Source organism: Cupressus sempervirens, chromosome 5 (assembly GCF_028749045.1).
Source record: "Cupressus sempervirens isolate cs-2001-9-10 chromosome 5, ASM2874904v1, whole genome shotgun sequence".
In the NCBI taxonomy this organism is placed as follows: Eukaryota; Viridiplantae; Streptophyta; class Pinopsida; order Cupressales; family Cupressaceae; genus Cupressus; species Cupressus sempervirens.
In genome coordinates this window covers 506,592,313-506,612,186 of record NC_143122.1, presented here as the reverse complement: position 1 = coordinate 506,612,186, position 19,874 = coordinate 506,592,313, and the positions used below count along the sequence as shown (strand labels likewise).

General features: G+C 30.2%; 1 long non-coding RNA gene across 1 annotated transcript; it reads right to left on the bottom strand.

The window, feature by feature from the left end:
• Positions 1 to 3,937: 3,937 nt before the first annotated feature.
• LOC149556934 (uncharacterized) lies at positions 3,938 to 4,441 on the bottom strand. The gene is made up of 2 exons (XR_016352378.1): positions 4,328 to 4,441; positions 3,938 to 4,241 (listed from the first exon to the last, which is right to left on the bottom strand). It is a non-coding gene; the product is annotated as an uncharacterized LOC149556934 (long non-coding RNA).
• Positions 4,442 to 19,874: the final 15,433 nt, after the last annotated feature.

Genomic DNA, 19,874 nt, shown 5'->3' with positions numbered 1-19,874 from the left:
ATCATATCCAAATAAGTATGTGAAGAAGATTACGATGTAAACAAGTGCAAATTGAAGAAGGCTTCAACTAGTATAAGGTACAATGGAGATTTATCTATCACAACTTGGTGATTGTTGTAATATAAGGAATCTCATTCGAAAAATTAGAGTTACACATCAAAGAACATCCACTGATTCATTTTAAGAGGTATTTTAGTCAAATCCTTTAATATCGTAGAATTAATAATCTTTTGTTAAATCTCTTAACCAAGTGCATACTTCATTGTATGTTTGTAAACCCTTTAACAAGGTGGACCTCATAGTCCTTGTTACTCCTAACAGGGTAGATCAGTAAAAGTGGTCAATTATAAGCCTTAACAGGTTAACTTTATACTGCAATACTAAAGCTTGTGGGTACCACACCTACCTCAGTTTTACTTTCTAATTGGAAGGTTTTTGGGCCATCATATCTTGTGTCAAAGTGTTATGAATGTTTTATTGATTTCATTCTTTCATGCATGCAATTAGATCAGAATGATATATGAAGGATTAATTGGTGAAGTAAGATGAAGTTCTATTGGTTCCTGATTCACCCCTCCCCTCTTAGTAACCTAGCCTACCTTATATTTCCAATAGTCTTGTACCTCTCTTAGATGATTTCTAGTCAATATAACCTATTGCTCCATATCCTTGACCATCTAGGGTCCAATTGCTACCTTATCCTTAATCCCATCTCAACTCAAAGGTATCCTACAAAGTCCACCATATAGACCCTAATAAGGTGGCATATGTAAGTAGGAATGGTGCCCATTATTATAGGAAATATCAACTAGATGCAAATAATCCTCACACATGACCGTCTATGTTAGAAATGATCTTTCGAGGAATGGCATGGAGTCTGACAATATTTGGCAAGAATACTTGTGCTACTAGAAGAGCTATGAAATTGGTATGTATAGGTGAGAAGTGGGCAACTTTGGTCAATATACCAATTGTCACCATGATGGAATCCTGAGAAAGAGAAGACTTAGGAAGATATACATTGTGAATTGTTCTAATTAACAAGATGGTTGATTAATTAGTATGTTATAGTGATACATACCAAGTTATGATATTCTAAGTTAGGAAAAAGATAATCTTGCACTAGTAATGTGTCTTCATTGGCCATGGGTGGCATAAAGTTGACTTGGAGTTATTGTTTTTATTTAGAAGTATGCAACGTTCTTTATCAATGTCTTGGTTTTTATAAAAATATGTTTCTTTTACATTCTTTTTGTAAAAAAATAGTGTTAAATGGAAGGGTGTTGAATGTTGCATATAGGGAAAGGTAGATGTTTTCATATCCTTACTACCTACCAATTGGCTATTTTCTTTTGAACTGGTGCAATTGTTTAGCCAAATGAATATCTAATGCATATGTTTAAAATGCATGGCTAATGTTTTATTTCTCCCTACCATATCCATGTTTAGTTTCTATTTAGGCATATATGTGCATAGTAGATTAGTCACATTGTAGCACCAAATCCATGTTCAAAGAAGGGTAACATCTTATCTTTATTGATCCAACCATCCAGAGTTGCTAGATTTCTTGGGTAGGGTTGAGGAAGTCTTCATGTCAGGAAAAACCTTAAGGGAGCTAACCACTATGTGGTTAGATGATTAAAATGTCTAGGCCACACTCTCGTCTCATTACAGTAGATGGACTTTGATATGATGGCTTTAGAGATATGATCTTACACATGGACTTCCCATTCAATGGCACTTGTAATTTCATTCATGTTGTAAGATTTGTGTCTACTTCTGTATTGGAGATGTTTGATGATAAGTTCGAGATCTTGCATGTGAACTTAAACTATTATGTATCATGATGATAGGATGTAATTATAGTTTGAAAATTTGGTTGGCTACTTGTTATATTTATAAGCACATACTTATTATGATGCTATTACTTATCTTTCGTATATGTAACTTATGATCTATTGAATTTAATGGAACTATTAGTTTCAACACTTTATGCAAATGAACTTTAATTTTCTTATGCCAGTTGTACTTATAAGAACATGCTTATTATGATGTTATTAATTGTGCTTATCTTGGGTGATTTGTATATGTAAACATGATTTATTGAATTTAATGTAAACTATTAGTTTCAACACTTATCTTTAATGCAAATGAATTTTGATTTTTCTTACGACTTTTTTTGGCATTTAATGGTGATTTACTTGTGTGGCATTTTATAGAAAATGTAATATTTTAGTAAATATAGTATAAGCACAAGATATTACTATAACAATGTATATGGGTACCATAGATATATCGATGCCAAATTACTTATTGACATATAAAAATACCATTCAAAGGATAATACTAATACTATTCAAAGGACAATAATGTCAAATTACTTATTGTATTTGTCATAGGCAATATAATATTGCATTCACTTTCTCCTATTACTCAATTAGTTTTCACCATTATTGACATATAAAAATACCATTCAAAGGATAATACTAATACTATTCAAAGGACAATAACGTCAAATTACTTATTGTATTTGTCATAGGCAATATAATATTGCATTCACTTTCTCCTATTACTCAATTAGTTTTCACCAATTAGAGAACTCTCTTAAGGTTATTTAAATATTTGTTAGATTTTTTCTTTATTTATCAATTTTATATGTTCTACAAATTTTCTTTTACTTATTGTATTTGTCATAGGCAATATAATATTGCATTCACTTTCTCCTATTACTCAATTAGTTTTCACCAATTAGAGAACTCTCTTAAGGTTATTTAAATATTTGTTAAATTTTTTCTTTATTTATCAATTTTATATGTTCTACAATTTTTTTTTTCTCAAATTTAATTGGTTGATTTGTTTTGGTCTTATAATACCCCTTTTTCCAATTTAATTGGTTGATTTGTTTTGGTCTTATAATACCCCTTTTTCCATTTTCCAGAGGCTACCTCCTTTTTTAGGCAAAGTTTTTGGAGTTAAATATTATTTATAAATTTTTCTTTTCTACTTTAATATTTTCAAAAAATATATAAAATCTATATAAAATGTATAAGATTAAAATTAATCTTACAAAATAATAAATAATAATTAACCATTACTAAATCAGATAGAACTAGTTCATGAGCAACAACTACTTTACTATTGTTAAAAAAATTTGTGGTGAACTCAACATGTAAAAAATATATCAAATTTCAACCATCAACCACATCAAGAATTTAATGTATTAGAATTAATTTATAAATTTTATTTAAATTCTAATTTCTAACTAATTTCTAATTAGATAAAAACTATAATGACATATACAACTTATAAAAAAATGTAGCTGATGCATGCAAATCTATAAACTTAATCTCTAATATCTTTGAAATTCAATTAATTAATTTATTTTATAGAATATTAATACAAAATAATAAATAACTATAATTAGAATTAATTTATAGATTTTATTTAAATTCTAATTTCTAACTAATTTCTAATTAGATAAAAACTATAATGACATATACAACTTATAAAACATATACAACTTATAAAAAATGTAGCTGATGCATGCAAATCTATAAACTTAATCTCTAATATCTTTGAAATTCAATTAATTAATTAATTTTATAGAATATTAATACAAAATAATAAATAACTATAATTATAACTAATTATAATTATAAGTAATGTTAAATTATTTCTTCGATTTTTAATAGAATTAGATAAGCAACAACTACTTTACTATTATTAAAAAAATTAAAGTGAACACAACATTTAAAAAACGGATAAAATTGCAACTACCTCATTAATAAATGAATCTTTTGCATTTAAAATTTAAATTTTGTCCAACTAAACATATTGCTTGTATCTAAATTTTGTCCAACCAAGTATTAGAGTGGTGATGATGATCAATGAAAATTAATATAAATATATTAAAGTAAGATAGATAATAAATTAAGAATAGAAAGAAAATTCGATCAACTTAAACTTTATTGATAGAAGTTGGTAGAGAAGAGGAGATGGATGTAGAGAGTTGTCCACTCTGTATCCATCTTTTATTGTATTTACGACACATAATATGTACAGATAGTGATGATATATTCATTAAGGGCGAGCAGTGTCATGATGATGAGAGTGGGAGTGATGTACTGCTGGTTCTTCACCAAGAGCGCAGCATCTTCTGCAGTAACCTCCGCTCCAGTAGCAACACCTGCGGCAACCTCCCCCACCATATTGATTCGCCTCTTCCCCTCCTGTGCCTGCGCCTGCCATTACATATTACACACAAGTTACATATCATTCATCATCACATATCAAAGTGAAGCAAGTAATCACGCATTGTTTCATTTACCCATGGCACTCGCAGGAGCAGTGAAGAGGGTAAAGACTAGACAGAGAGCCAACACAAACACAAACACAGCACTGCTTATCTCACTCTTGTTCTTGTGCGCCATTTCTTCTCTCAGTCTCAATCTATGTCTATGTCTATGTCTGTGTAACGTTATCTCAATATATATATATATAGTGGAGGTGCCTAGTGCTTCGTAAGCACCATCCTCCCATTTCTTTCCTCGTGCTCTTCTGCTGCTTCGCCAAATGTCCCGTGCCCCACTTACGTGTATCTCATTTCTTACTTGTACGTTTTGGCGGTGGACTCAACCATATCACTATTAACTTACTGCTAATTCATCCTCTTATCCAGTCATCAACTTTTTCTAACTAAAGCTCTAGATAGCACCCAAGTTTCTTCACTAAAAATGTTAAAATCATTCTTAGAATTTTAGAAAAGCAAAACTCCAAGTTTTAAAAAATAACAAATAGTAAATTAAATGTATTAACAGTTGATCTATCTAACTAATTCGTGTTGGTCATCAAAAACATATATATATATATATATAGTAAAGACACGGTAATTAAGATTTTAATTTTTAAAGAATTAAAAGAACTTTAAAATAAATAGAAAAATAAGATTATTTTTTAAAAATGTTTATATATTTATTAATGTTAATAACATTTAATAGATATAAAAGAAATATAACTATCATGTTACGTGTTCTCGTAGGCAATATTATTGCATTCACTTCTACCAACTACTAAATTAGTTTGGACCAATGAAAATATTGTATTTTTTATATTTGAAAATCTAATCATAATTTTTATAAAGTTTGATTTTATTTCTTTTATTTTATTTTTAAAATTCAAATGATTTATTTGAAATGTGATTGGTCTATGCAAATTTATGTTATAGAAGCAGTTTTTGTTTGTCATAATGTTTAGTAGGAAGGAAATTAATCCACATAATTAGTAAAGAGGCTCTTCAGTTACATAAAGGCCCTTAAATATGTGAATAACATAAAAAATGTGAATGACAGGAATTTTATTTTTAAGCAATAGTTTTCAAAATGTTTAAAATGTATTTAACTAATATGAAAATATTATACAATATGTTGACGTGTTCTCAAACTAATTTTATATAACTAAATAGTAACTTATTGTACTTGCCAGTAGGCTAGTACTATTGCATTCAGTTTGCACAATAAGTGAATTAGTTTAGAATCAACCAACCAATGAAAATGAACTATTTTTCTTTTTATCAAATATTTCTAAAGTTTTTATATAAATTTATTATTCTCATACTTTGAACAATGATCTACAAGAAAAACTAGGGATTGAAATAAATGTTGGTTTCGTAAACTTTATTCTTTGTCTTTGTTTTGATTTCCAAAAAAGTGGCAGTAAAGAATAAACTTAGTAAATGTGACCCTACTAAACCCAATTTGTATTGGAAATGAACAACTTGTTATTTAAAATCTACTTTAATGTCAATTTATTCAGCTTCTTACATACTTCACATATAAAATACATACTTCTAGCATTATAGTTTTGTAATAGATTTTGTAAGTGTTTTCTGCATTGCTTAAAGCCATGGGAATAACTTATTTCTTATCAACACTAGCATATAACTTATTACTTGCTTGGGCCATCTTGGGAAGAAGTTTGATCTCATAGATGCCAAAAATTGAGTAGAACTGATCAAACTCACCTTCATGCCTAGGGATCTTGGATGTAGATGGGCTTGATTTAACCATTCTAGGGTTTCCAATATGAATAACCCTAACCTCTTTCCTTGTGGACAATTTGGATCTCGTGGGTCTTGAAGAGCCCTACTTTGCCATCATTTCTCTTACTTCTTCCTTCTTTTCTCTTGACTCTTTCATTAGCTATGGAAAGGGGACTATGGTCTTAAATGTTAAAACAAAGATCTCACACAATTCAATTTAGAAATAACAAATTATCAATTCATGAAAATATCTAGGTCTATTTAAAAAATAAACATGATGAAATTTAAACAACCAACCAAAAAAACAAGGTTCTTTAACTTGGAGATCAAGCTCAGAGCTCTTTATATTGAGGAAGGGTTGGAATCTCTTAATTTATTGAGAAAGAGTGAGAGCTCTTTACCCCAAAAAAAAAGAAGTAGATGGAGACCAAGTTCAAAGAAATTTGAGAAAGATGATAAGGTGTAGTAGTGGGGAGAATATTAAATATGGAAGGGGACAAAGGGACATAACAAATTTTTAAACCATGTCTAAAGTCATTCATTAGGAAAATTAGTTTTGGATAGGGATGGAAGTTCTCTTGGTCATGGCTCAATACAGTGCACCTTCTCTTAGTAGATTTGTAGTATGGATATGTTTTGGAATAGATTCGAGGTTGTTTAGTTAACTCTTTCATTTTAGGGCAACTAACATACTTATGTAATTGAAAGCTTTGGTTGTCGCATAGGTTTGGAATAATATATATCACAATTTATCTATGTGGTGGCTTTAGAGAGAATATCATAGTGCATAAACTTAACTGTCGGCCCTTACTATCAAGCAAATTTCATGTGACAATTTTCCATTTCAATTTTATGGGTTGTTCCAATTTAGGTTAATGATTTCTAAATTTGGTTGTATTAGTCTTTTTTTAAAATAAATTAAATAAGTGAAATGTATAAGATTTATAAAGACTACCCCTGCAAAACTAATGCCACATCAACAATCTCCATATAATGTGGAATATTCAACGAGAGTCAAAGTCATTTGAAAATTGACCAATCAACATCAATTGATTAACTAGCATTAAATTTAACAAAACAATACATATATGCTCAAATCTACAAGAATTCCATAATTTTAGTTACCAGAATACCAAGATGTACGGATTATATCGTTGATTTGAGAGAAGCTCCAAAATCTGTCTAAGAACAGAAGGGCAAGAATATTGTAGGAGTGCTTTACCACCCTACTACGAAGCTGTTAAGCTTCCCCAAAATCTATCCTGACATGAAAGATACCCAGCTTGACAACGAGGAAGACTAAACAAGAAAAACTAAGAGGAAAGTAATGGAGTTGTGTAGTAACAAAAAGTCATATTCTAAAACTAATATACTACACAAACACTCACAAAACCATATAATTAGGTCAGTATCCAACTTATCATAATTAAAAGAATTTATCCTTATTACCAATTCACATCATAACCATCATATATGCATGTGGAACATGTAAAATAAGAATCATAAGTAATCCATAATGCAGCATCCTTAACAAGCCATGTAAAAATCATGATAAAATCATTATACGACTTTATCTGCCTATCATCTTCTATTTAATACATATAGAAACATTACACCAAGACTCTCATAACACAACATAATTCTCATTGGAATTCTATACATATAAAGGAATGTAAACATCCACTTAATTATCAAACATGTCAATTTTATAAAACTTCATTTATTTATTCATATAGTTTGATATGAAATTTACTTCAAGAACTCTAAATATGGGAAACCTAGTAATGATAAAATGTTCACTCTTCTTGGCTAATAGCAACTTCTATATTCAATATATGGCATGTACACTATGGAACAAAACAAAAAAGATTAAGGAAGCCGAAACATCCTCTTATTCTTTATTGGCATATTAAGGCTTTCTATACTTCAAAAGCATATGATCATTTCTCCTACTCTTCAAATATTAATAGTTATGATTTATTTCCCTTGAATAGTGTGTTTTTTTCTCTACTCTCTTAAGGCATCATCTAAGAGTTCATAAAATTTAAACTATTCTTATTCCAAACCATTCCACATAACTCATGGGCCTCCAATTTTTATAGATTCTACCTTTATAGAGTTCAGTACTATAAGTTACATTTTTCTTGAAATTGCATTTGCCCTAGAATATTGATTGACAACAATGGGTTATGCATTTGATGACCATTAGGGAACCAAAATTTCATGATGATATGTCCATCTCTAATTATGTTTACCACTGCACAAGTTTTAAATGGAGCCTCTAAGTAGAAGGCATTATAAGTTACAACAGGAAATTTCATGATAGCATTCTCTCAAAATAAGGAACTGTGGCTCATTTGTTCTTAATACCTCTTCAAAGGTCCTAAAAAGTATTCTAACTTGCAATTTCCTTATGAAGACATTTGTTCAAGGCTTTTGAGATAGTAATGGATGCATTTGATAGAGGAGTCATTATTAAATCACCATTTAACACAAGGAACTACTTTTCTATGATTACTAATGGTCTACATACTTTGTCCATTTGATGGCTATTGTTTACTTATTGGAATGGATAGGTTCGACCCCTACACAACCTGAACCATTTGCTTCATAGGTAACTGGCCGGGCCTTTTAAGTTACTAAGTTCATTTCCTTAAGTAGACAGAGCTGTTCAAATTCCAAGAAAAATTACAATAGTATTTTACTAACTTCTACTAACATAAAAATTTCCATTCATTTCCACACAATCATAACTTTGAAATGAAACACAATGTCAAGCATTTGACAAAAGAATTAATAACAAGTAACTTGGGTAATGCTAGTCATCAAATTGTTGCTCCAATCTTTTCCAAAAATACTTCTCCCTTCCAATCGAATGCCGGCAAACTCTGTGAGTGTGTAATAACAAAACTTCCTTCCTTCATAGGGCATGTTGTCTTGGTGCAAAGATCATGATTTTCTAAGAGAATACATACTCCATAGAAAAATACCTCGGTAGTCAATTTTCCACAAGAAATGGCATCTTTAGAAATTGCGGTGATATTAAAGGTTGCAGTTTCTCCTCTGACAATCGAATTTGGATCGATATCCACCAAATCAACCTTTACCATATAGTCTTCCTAAGAACCACAATAATATGTCTTCATATTTGTGTAAGTTGTAGGAAATAATGAAATGTTGACCACAATTATCAGAAAAACCCAACATTATAATTTTCCCTCCATTCTTCTGACTTCCTCCATTTTCCCCAAAGCATGCAATACCAAGAATTTTTTGAGTTCATGAAAAGAAGAGAGTCTACAGATCTTCTACACTATTTTTAGTCTCTTATGTTGTAGTAGAAGATACTTTGAGCTTTAACACATATATTACAATTGTTCTAAATTGAGCAAAGTGAATGAACCCAAATGTCTAGTTGGGATATTAGTTTGCAAGGAATAGTGGAAAGAAAATGAGTTGGAAAATTACTGCAGCCATGCTCACATAGGTTGATCTTCTACCCAACTCATAACTAATCTATTAACTAATTCCCAAAATTCTATTAGCGGTGTGAATTAATAGGTTTGAAATTAACTACATTTCTTTTTAACAATAACAATCAACCACCAATGTAAATTTTAATTTTTATAAACAATAAGAATTTTTAATAATAAAATCTATGTGGAATTAAGTTCACCGATTCAATTAGTTTGAGGGAAAATAGGTTGTGACATCCTTCACCCTTAGGAGATGCATCATCCTCGATGCTTGATGAATATTGCATCCAAAACCAAAGAGAACATTTTTTTACAATTTTACTTCGATTGTTTCAATGCTTAAAATTATGCATATATTCTAATTAAGATACTATAAGAATAAACAAGATTGTGTATCATCTAGTTAAGAAAAATTGTCAAATTTATCACTTGAATGAAATCTAATTGTGTTTAGTACATTAACATAAAACCTTCCAAAGATAACATTGACATATAATTGAAGTAACACAGTTCATAGAAAAACATACATACTTAAATAAGCATATGAATTATTTAAACATTTGAAGAACTTTCCTATGTGAGTGTGTGAATTCCATTACGTCTCTATAGTTTTACAAGGTTAGACTACCTCTCTCTAACAATATTCCCCCTTTCTTATGATGTGTCATTCCCTCTGTTGCATTACATAAACAACACAAAAGTATCAGTCCATCATATATCATAAACCAAATCAAGTATCAAATAAAATATCTAATCAAATACTTCCTTATCTCCATGATTTTCAAAATTCTAGTAGCATATTACCTTACAATTTTATGATATCACACACATACTTGTGCTTACTTATCATACCTTGGAATACATGGATTTGACCTTGCTAGTAGGTACTTCATATCCACTTCTTCCCATACTTATACACATACACTCATAGTGGTTTTAGCCTATTCACAATATTAGTATCTGAAGGAGATCAATTCAAATTTTAGGAGTCAACATTTTCACCTTAAATTTACAACTTCTTACTCATCTTTTTAATCACATCTTGAACACGAGTAACATAAATAATCAACCATACATACCATATGTACCATCTAACATGTGGTGCTTGCTAAGTGAGTACTCATCCACATCAATAGGTCAGTGTCCATGAAACATAATCAAGTGATGCAATCCCATTACATTTAATTCATCATCATTTGATTCATCATGAAATACAATGACATGCATATATAACATCATTAATGTAATCATTAACATTTAATCATCATTATGCATTTAAACACTTGCAAAAGTTGACATCCAAATGTATTTACATCATAATGTGTCATATAGCTGAGAATTAATGACATACATCTAATCAATATGATAAGTAAATGGATGATATAAAGGCCACATAGTCATATGTATCAAAGAAACATTGATCCAAAGTCTAAGTAAATGCAATAAGCCTAATCCTATGTCGAACAACATATCAGCAAGAAGTCAAACACATAAGTCAAGATGACTAATTGTGAATCAACATTCATTGACTAGGTTGACTAAATAAAATGAGTCAAAAACTTTCTATAAGTAGGAGTCACATGCATGGTGGATCATCACATAAACATAACATTGATGCAAAGATATTATCAAAGTAGATAAAAGAGGGACCTATACATACCTATTTGCATTCTCATAGGAAAACCATATTTTCATATGCTTGCCATATAGGCCAAAAAGTCAAGTCAAGTTAGTCAAAAATCATCTACAAATAGTTGAATCAGAAAATAGATATAATATCTTCCAATTAATTTTGCAATTTCATTCCACTTTCCAACTTACATGTCAAAACGATAGGTGCAATAAATATTACATTTCATAACCAATTATCGACCAAATTTTTGAACACAACATATCATCACATGACTATGCCATAAATGAAAATATCAAAAGAAGTTGACCTACATGTTCAACTTTATTCTATCATATGTAAAAAGAATGTCCTACTAAGCAATTACCACATTATCAATTGGAAGAACACATAAATAAGAAAGAAAAACCCTAGTTGAATAGTCAATAGTTTTTTCAATCACTATAATCAAGGATTAACAAATAATTATCCACTTAAGAATGTAACACTTGACATTATCCAAATATGTTGACCTACACATCATCCATCCATCAAAATGCATGATTTAATAAATGCACGAAGTATAATTTAAAGCATCATACCTCAATGGGCATCATAGAAAATTTTGACCTACACGTTGGACATGGAACAACAAGCACATGATACGAGTGCAATATCATCTACCAATGATCGGCACCATTAAGTGAACCATCTAGGTATGCTCACCAATCACTTGCAAGGATGAATAAACCCATTTTTTGTCAATTCAGTGACCTTAGGCCCTCAAGCCCATCTTTTCACCATAGTGTGCTTAACCAACATATAAGCACAAGTTGTGATGTATGGCTTTCATGTCATTTAATCATCACATAATATATGGTTGAGATACTTTCCTAGCCAACCATGAAGCCTTACACTTCCTTGGGATCCTACCTAACTTGAAGAATACCCAACCCTATAATGCCCAAATATTACTAATAAGCATTTCCTTGGGATCCTACCTAGCTCATAGAATTACCCAACCTAGAAATGCCCTAGTAATACAAAAGGTACTTTCCTAGGATCCCACCTAACACATAGAATTCCCAATTATGGAGTTCCCATATAGTACCAAAGATAGGAGGTATCTAGTGAAGCCATGAAACATACTACTTCCGACATATGTCCAAGTAGCCATAATCATGGATGTGGTAGGGAGATGAAATAAGGGCAACATAGCTTTGGTCAAAGCATTTTTGTACACTTTCTAGTATTACACTAGCAGGTAGAGTGAAAAATGAAAGCATCACTTCTACCCTTCCCTGTTTGTCCACATTCCACCCACACTGAAAGTGTAAGCATTCCAAAACAAAAATAGCATAAAAAAAATACAAAAGGAAGAATAACATGTTCTTCACAATCTACTCCATTCAACATCCTATCAATGTTCCACACTAAACATGATAGATGACATCACTTTCAAATCATGAGACTGGCATCATCAAAATACACACACCATAGCCACCTCAAGATCAAAGAAGTCTTCAAAATAAGATTCATAATTCTCAAAAAAAGACCAAAAATGAGATACAAAATCAAAATAAAAGTGAACAAGAGTCACAGTAAATAGGTCACATAAGAAAATGGTGGCTCGGTGGTCACAAAGAAAATAAAATTTCAAGCTAGTCCTTCATCACACCGAAATTCATGAAACTGAACATAATAAAATGACAACCCAATTCACTTAAAGCACAATAAATCTCACTAGTTGCCAAGAGGGAGTAGATGTTTAATGACACTTTGTGTCCAAGGGTCATTAAGAACATAACCAAACTTCACATGCAATTGATATTGATAATCAAATATTTCTAAATGCATAATAGAACATGCAATACTTTTGCAAATGAAATCCTTGTTCTTCCTACTTATCATACTAGGTTACTCAATCAACCTCATGAATCTTGCATAAAATAAGAATAATTCTTGCACCACATGTGCATCACATGTCATTTACACAATAGAAAGGTAGTTTCATTTCTATCACAAGACAAACCTTCTTTTGGTAGGCACTCATAGCCTAGAGCAAAAGTCAACCATCATTTGACTATCTCAATTTGGTAGGCACTCTTCTTGCATCACACTTGCAAGAAACAAATAATTTAGATATAATATAGAGATATTCATATTATACAATCACACTATTTAAATCAAAATATATTTATAACCATATGAGATACGCAAATTACCAATCATTCCATAAATTTTTTATTTTAACAATCTTAAAAGGAATGCAATTTAAACTCAATTTAATCATGACATGCATAAGTAGCATCATATCCCTCTATGTTAGAAGTAATTATAGTAAGAGACACAACATGCAACCTATGTCATCAACTCATATAATAGAACTTAAGCTAGTTGACTTACAATTGTCTATATAGCATAGTGAACTCAAGGCCCAATTGTGGAACAAAGAGCTCTGATTCCATATGTGAAGATTGCCCCTAAAAAACCAATTCACATCAGCAATCTCCATATAATGTGGAATACTCAACAAGAGTCAAAGTCATTTGAAAATTGACCAGTCAACTTTAGTTGATTAACTATCATTAAATTTAACAAAATGATACATATACATATATGCTCAAATCTACAAGGATTCCATAATTCCAACTACTAGAATACCAAGATGTACCAATCATATCGTTGATTTGAGAGAAGCTCCAAAACTTGTCTAATAGTAGAAGGGCGAGAATATTGTAGAAGTGCTTTACCACCCTACCACAAAGCTGTTAAGCTTCCCTAGAATCTTTACTAACATGAAAGATACCCATCCTGGCAACAAGGAAGGCTAAACAAGCAAAACTAAGAGGAAAGTAATGGAGTTGTGTAGTAACAAAAAGTCATATTCTAAAACTAATATATTACACAAACACTCACAAAAACACATAATTAGTTCAATATCCATCTTATCATAATTAAAAGAATTCATCCTTATTACCAATTCACATCATAACCATCATATATGCATGTGAAACATATAAAATAAGAATAATAAGTAATCCGTATTGTAGCATCCTCAACAAGCCATAAAAAAATCATCATAAAATCATTATACGACTTTATTAGCCTATCATCTTCTATTTCATACATATAGAAACATTACACCAAGACTCTCATAGCACAACATGATTCTCATTGCCATTCTATACATATAAAGGAATGTAAACATCCACTTAATTATCAAACATGTAAATTTCATAACACTTCATTTATTTATTCATATAGTGTCATATGCCATCTACATTAAGAACTCTAAATATGGTAAACCTAATAATGATAAAATATTCACTCTTCTTGGCTAATGGAAACTTCTATATTCAGTATATGGCATGTACACTATGGAGCAAAACAAAAAAGATTAAGGAAACCAAAACATCCTCTTATTCTTTATCAACATATTAAGGCTTTCCATACTTCAAAAGCAAGTGATCCTTTCTCCTACTCTCCAAATATTAATAGTTATGAATTATTTCCCTTGAATAGTGTGTGTTTTCTCTACTCTCTTAAGGAATCATCTAAGAGTTCATAAAATTTAAACTATTCTTATTCCAAACCATTCCACATAACTTGTGGGCCTCCAATTTTTATAGATTCTACCTTTATAGAGTTTAGTACTATAAGTTATATTTTTCTTGAAATTGATTGCGTTCACCCTAGAATATTGATTGACAACAATGGGTTATGCATTTGATTACCATTAGGGAACCAAAATTTCATGATGATATGTCCATCTCTAATTATGTTTACCAGTGCACAAGTTTTAAATGGTGCCTCTAAGAAGAAGGTGTTATAAGTTACAACAGTAAATTTCATGATAGCATTCTCTCAAGATAGGGAATCGTGGCTCATTTGTTCTTAATAGCTCTTAATAGGTCCTAATAAGTATTCTAACTTGCAATTTCCTTATGAAGACATTTGTTCCAGGGTTGAGATAGTAATGGATGCATTCGATAGAGTAGTCATCATTAAATCACCATTTAACACAAGGGACTACTTTGCTATGATTAATAATGGTCTACATACTTTGTCCATTTGATGGCTATTGTTTACCTAGTGGAATGGATAGGTTGAACCCCTACACAATCTGACCCATTTGCCTCATAGGTATCTAGCCAAGCCTTTTAAGTTACTAAGTTGATTTCCTTAAGTAGATAGAGTAATTAAAATTCCAAGAAAATTTACAATAACACACTACTAACTTCTACCAACATAAACATTTCCATTCAGTTCCACACACTCGTAACTCTGAAATGAAACATGAATATCAAGCATTTGACAAAAGAATTAATAACAAGGAACCTAGGTAACACTAGTCATCAAATTTCTGCTCCAATATTTTCCAAAAATACTTCTCCCTTCTAGCCCAATGCTAGCAAACTCTGGGAGTGTGTAATAAAAAAACTTCCTTCCTTCATAGGGCATGTTGTCTTGGTGCAAAGATCATGATTTTTTGAAAAAATACGTACTCCATAGAAAAATACCTTGGTATCAATTTTCCATCAAAAATGCCATCTTTAGAAATTATGGTGATATTAAGGGTTGTAGTTTCTCCTTTGATGACTAGATTTGGATTGATATCCACCAAATCAACCTTACTAGATAGTCTTCCTGAGAACCACAATAATCTTTCTTCACATCTATGTAAGTTGCAGGAAAGAATGAAATGTTGGCCACAATTAGTAGAAAAACCCAACATTGCAATTTTCCCTCCATTCCTCTGACTTCCTCCATTTTCCCCGAAGCACGCAATACCAAGAATTTTTTGAGTTCATGGAAAGAAGAGAGTCTACAAGATCTTCTGCACTATTTTTTAGTCTCTTGTGCTACGGTAAAAGATACTTTGAGCTTTAACACATATGTTGCAAATGTTCTAAATTGAGCAAAGCGAATGAACCCAAATGTGTAGTTGGAATTAAGCTTCCCAATACAGATCCCATTGCTATGGGGAGTGGAAGTTCCAAGGATACATGCTCTAGTTGGGATATTAGTTTGCAAGGAATAGTGGCAAGAAAATGAGCTAGAAAATTATCGTAGCCTTGCTTGCATAGGTTACTCTTCTACCCAATTCATAACTAATCTATTAACTGATTCCCAAAATTCTATTAGTGGTGTGAATTAATAGGTTTAAAATTAACTACATTTCTTTTTAACAATAACAATCAACCACTAATGCAATTTTTAATTTTTATAAACAATAAAAATTTTAAGAATAAAATTTGTGGAATTAAGTTCACCAATTTAATCAGTTTGAGCGAAAATAGCTTATGACAAGATCAAAGAAATATTCTTAGTCCTATTCAATCTTTAAGTTTTATTTAATGTTATTTCTTCTCAATTTGATTTTTTTAAATTTCCTCTTTGATTTTCTCTCTTGTAATTGATATTGTGTAAACAACTATGAGCTTATTGTTTTAGTTGCATGATAAAAATGAGCATGATATTTATTTAACAGTGTGATAAAAATGAATTCTTGAGCTTAAGATTATTTTAATAATACCAACCCAATGAACTTTCTAAATATTTTTATTAAATAAATTGTAAAGCGTGGAACATTAGAGAAACAGTTTTTATTTTATTCAATTTTAAATTCTATTCTTTTTAAGAAGCCTTTATATTGTTTGGCAGGAATTCTATTTTTTAATTCATGTTGACTCACATTGACCAAATTATATACATATTTTTTTAATGATGGGATAGTAAAATGATTACTTAAGCCAATGCAAGATTGGTTCAAATATTGTGCTAATATTATTATGTTGGCCATTTATTAATGAAAAAAAATTGGTATTCTAACACCTGCCTTCTTTTACCTACTAGAATTATTTTTTATGTATCGAACTCACACCCAAGAAAAATTAAACAACCGTATATATATAAGAAACCAATCTCACAGTTCCACTCTTACTTTAATGAATGTTCATTGTTCAATTGTACAGGACTTGAGATTTTATCCATTAAATGAATATGCTACATTTACCCTACTTGCTTTAGTTTGAAGAAATGTATACATTGAAAAATTCCCATTATTACCTCACTATTCAACTGCACTTAAGGGTTAATCATAAAAATAATTTTGACGTCTTTTCTTTTCTCTAGTTGAAGATGAAGTCTTGAGAAGACCACAAATAGGATTTAGGGGAACATTAGGATGTTTAGGTGCCCTAGGTATGAAGTAAAATATTTAAAAATCAAGAAAAATTTATAAGGCTTTCCCATTATTACCTTACTATTCAACCGCACTTAAAGGTTAATCATAAAAAGAATTTTGATGTCTTTTCTTTTCTCTAGTTGAAGACAAAGTCTTGAGGAGGCCACACACAAGAATTAGGGAAACATTAGGATGTTTAGGCACCCTAGGTATGAAGTAAAATATTTAAAATTTGAGAAATATTTATAAGGCTTGTACAAGGGTCTAATATGATAGAGAGTAGTTATGTTTTGATGATTTTGTCTTAACAATGACGAAACTTGTTTTGCACACTTGGAAACTATATTAGTGAAGAGTTTGATTTCATTTTTTCTCTACAACAAGGATGTATTTGGCTTTCATCCTTTTGCCCACGCTAAGGGTGTATTTGGCTTTTTAATTGAAATTATTAGTTTTTAAAAAAATATCTTTCTATTTTGGTATGATTATTTTTAAGTTATGTTTATTTTTATATGCATCTATTTATTTAGAAAAATCATACTCTTTTTTTAGAATAATTTGAAATATCTTTATTTATTTGAGAAGGTATTCAAACATATATTATATTGAAAATACTTCCTCTTTATAAATCAATTTGACATATAATATTGTACGAATAAAATAGATAATAACAATGCCTTATAGTTCAAATATAAAATAGTATTTTTATAGCTAAGTTTTAATCCTTTAATGTGTCCTCAAGTAGATGCTCTCGTTCCCTTTTGGATTGCTTTATATATTATCATTACTACTTGTATGTTCAGGTATTGTATACTATTCAAAAACTAATAATTAGATTTTATTTGAAGTCTTGGAGTTTATTATTTAAATTATATTATTTCAAGGAAAAAAAAGATTTATTTACATGAATAATTGAATTTTTTTCTTAACTAAAATTTAACTAATTAATAAGAAATATTTTAGGAGAAAATCTATAGCCCATTGATGCATTCATTGATATTTATGCCACAAATATTTTTCACTTTATCGATGATACTAAATTGCAACTTATATCAAAATATAGTTCATGGAAAACTTAAAAGTTATGGTGTAGAAAAAATAATTTTTTATTTTTAAATTTTAGTTTAATTTGTCATTTTAGTAATTATTGGTTCTATAGAATCCAATATTTTCTCTTTTCTCCAGGGAAAAGTAATATCATCTGTAATAAAGTTCAAATATAACAAAACAATTCCTCGATCTTTATTTTCTTCTGTGTTTGATGAGATAGGGGATACCTACTTAGGTCATGTTGACATATTAGAATCCTTTGAAAGAATAAGCAAGGGGGAAAGACTTCAATTTTTTCCCAGAGCATGATAACTTCTAGTTTGGTTGAAGTGTCATATTTCCTATTTCTATTCAGTCAATAGATTTGGTTCTATAGTGTGCATGATGTTATGATGAAGATAAAAGAAATATATTTAGCTCGTAGGGAGAAATCATTTTGGATGTCAGCCCTATGATGATATGAAAAGCATTCTCATTCAAGAACATTCTAAATATGAGACCATGGATTTGCATGTATAGGTGATGAGTATTATATGAGAAAAAAGAGGGGTTTTTTCCTTAGTTAACGACAAATTGTTACTTCAACAAAATATCAATGTTAAGAAGATGACAAGAGGGAAGCATAAATCTTAGTTTAGAGATGAGGCAAAATATTACATCACACTCTTGTATAGAGTACATGGGCATAAAGAGGAACAAGATTTTTAACCATGGATGCATCAATGTACCATGAAAATGATTTTTTTTAAATACTAGGCTACAATAATCATGATAACCTAAACAAGTAGTTAGTTAATGTTTTACTAACTAAGAAATTCTACATGACATCCTATTTGGTGTACATATTGGCTTTGTAGGGGATTTACCTAGGTCTAACAAGTGTGCACATATTAGTGCTTGAAAGCAAGGGTGTATGAATGTTTTCCACAATTAGAATTCATAGAAAGTGAAAGCTATTTCTATAGAGTCAATGATGCATTCTTATATTGCATAGTAAGAAGAATTGAAAATGATGGAGGAAAAAGGATATTGAAACTAAAGCATGCAATGAAAAAAAAAGTGTGGAAATTGGTATATTCAATATCAAACTTTTTTATACTTAAGAGTTTCTAGTTATCATGTTATTCCATTAAAATTACTGAGGTATCCTTCAAATAGAATCTTGTGCTTGAATTGTGTAAATATATTGTGGATGTCATAAAAAATTATGATGAAAGGTAACAATTTTTTTCAATTTTCAATTACAATCAATGGTTATTCATGTATAGATAAAGATGTTTTTGAAACAGTAGAAAGAGATCTATCCCCTTTTTGTATCTATAAATTTGGAAATAGAAGATGTAATTTTGATCCTATATTACATTTATTCTATCATTAGGGGACAATTATAAACATTGTCCTTGTTTGGAAGACCACTAGAAAAACTATTAGAATGATTTCAAAATTTACATTCAAGAAAATTGTAGATTAAGCACTGATCTAGGGAGAGCATGAAAATTTAAGAATGTAGAT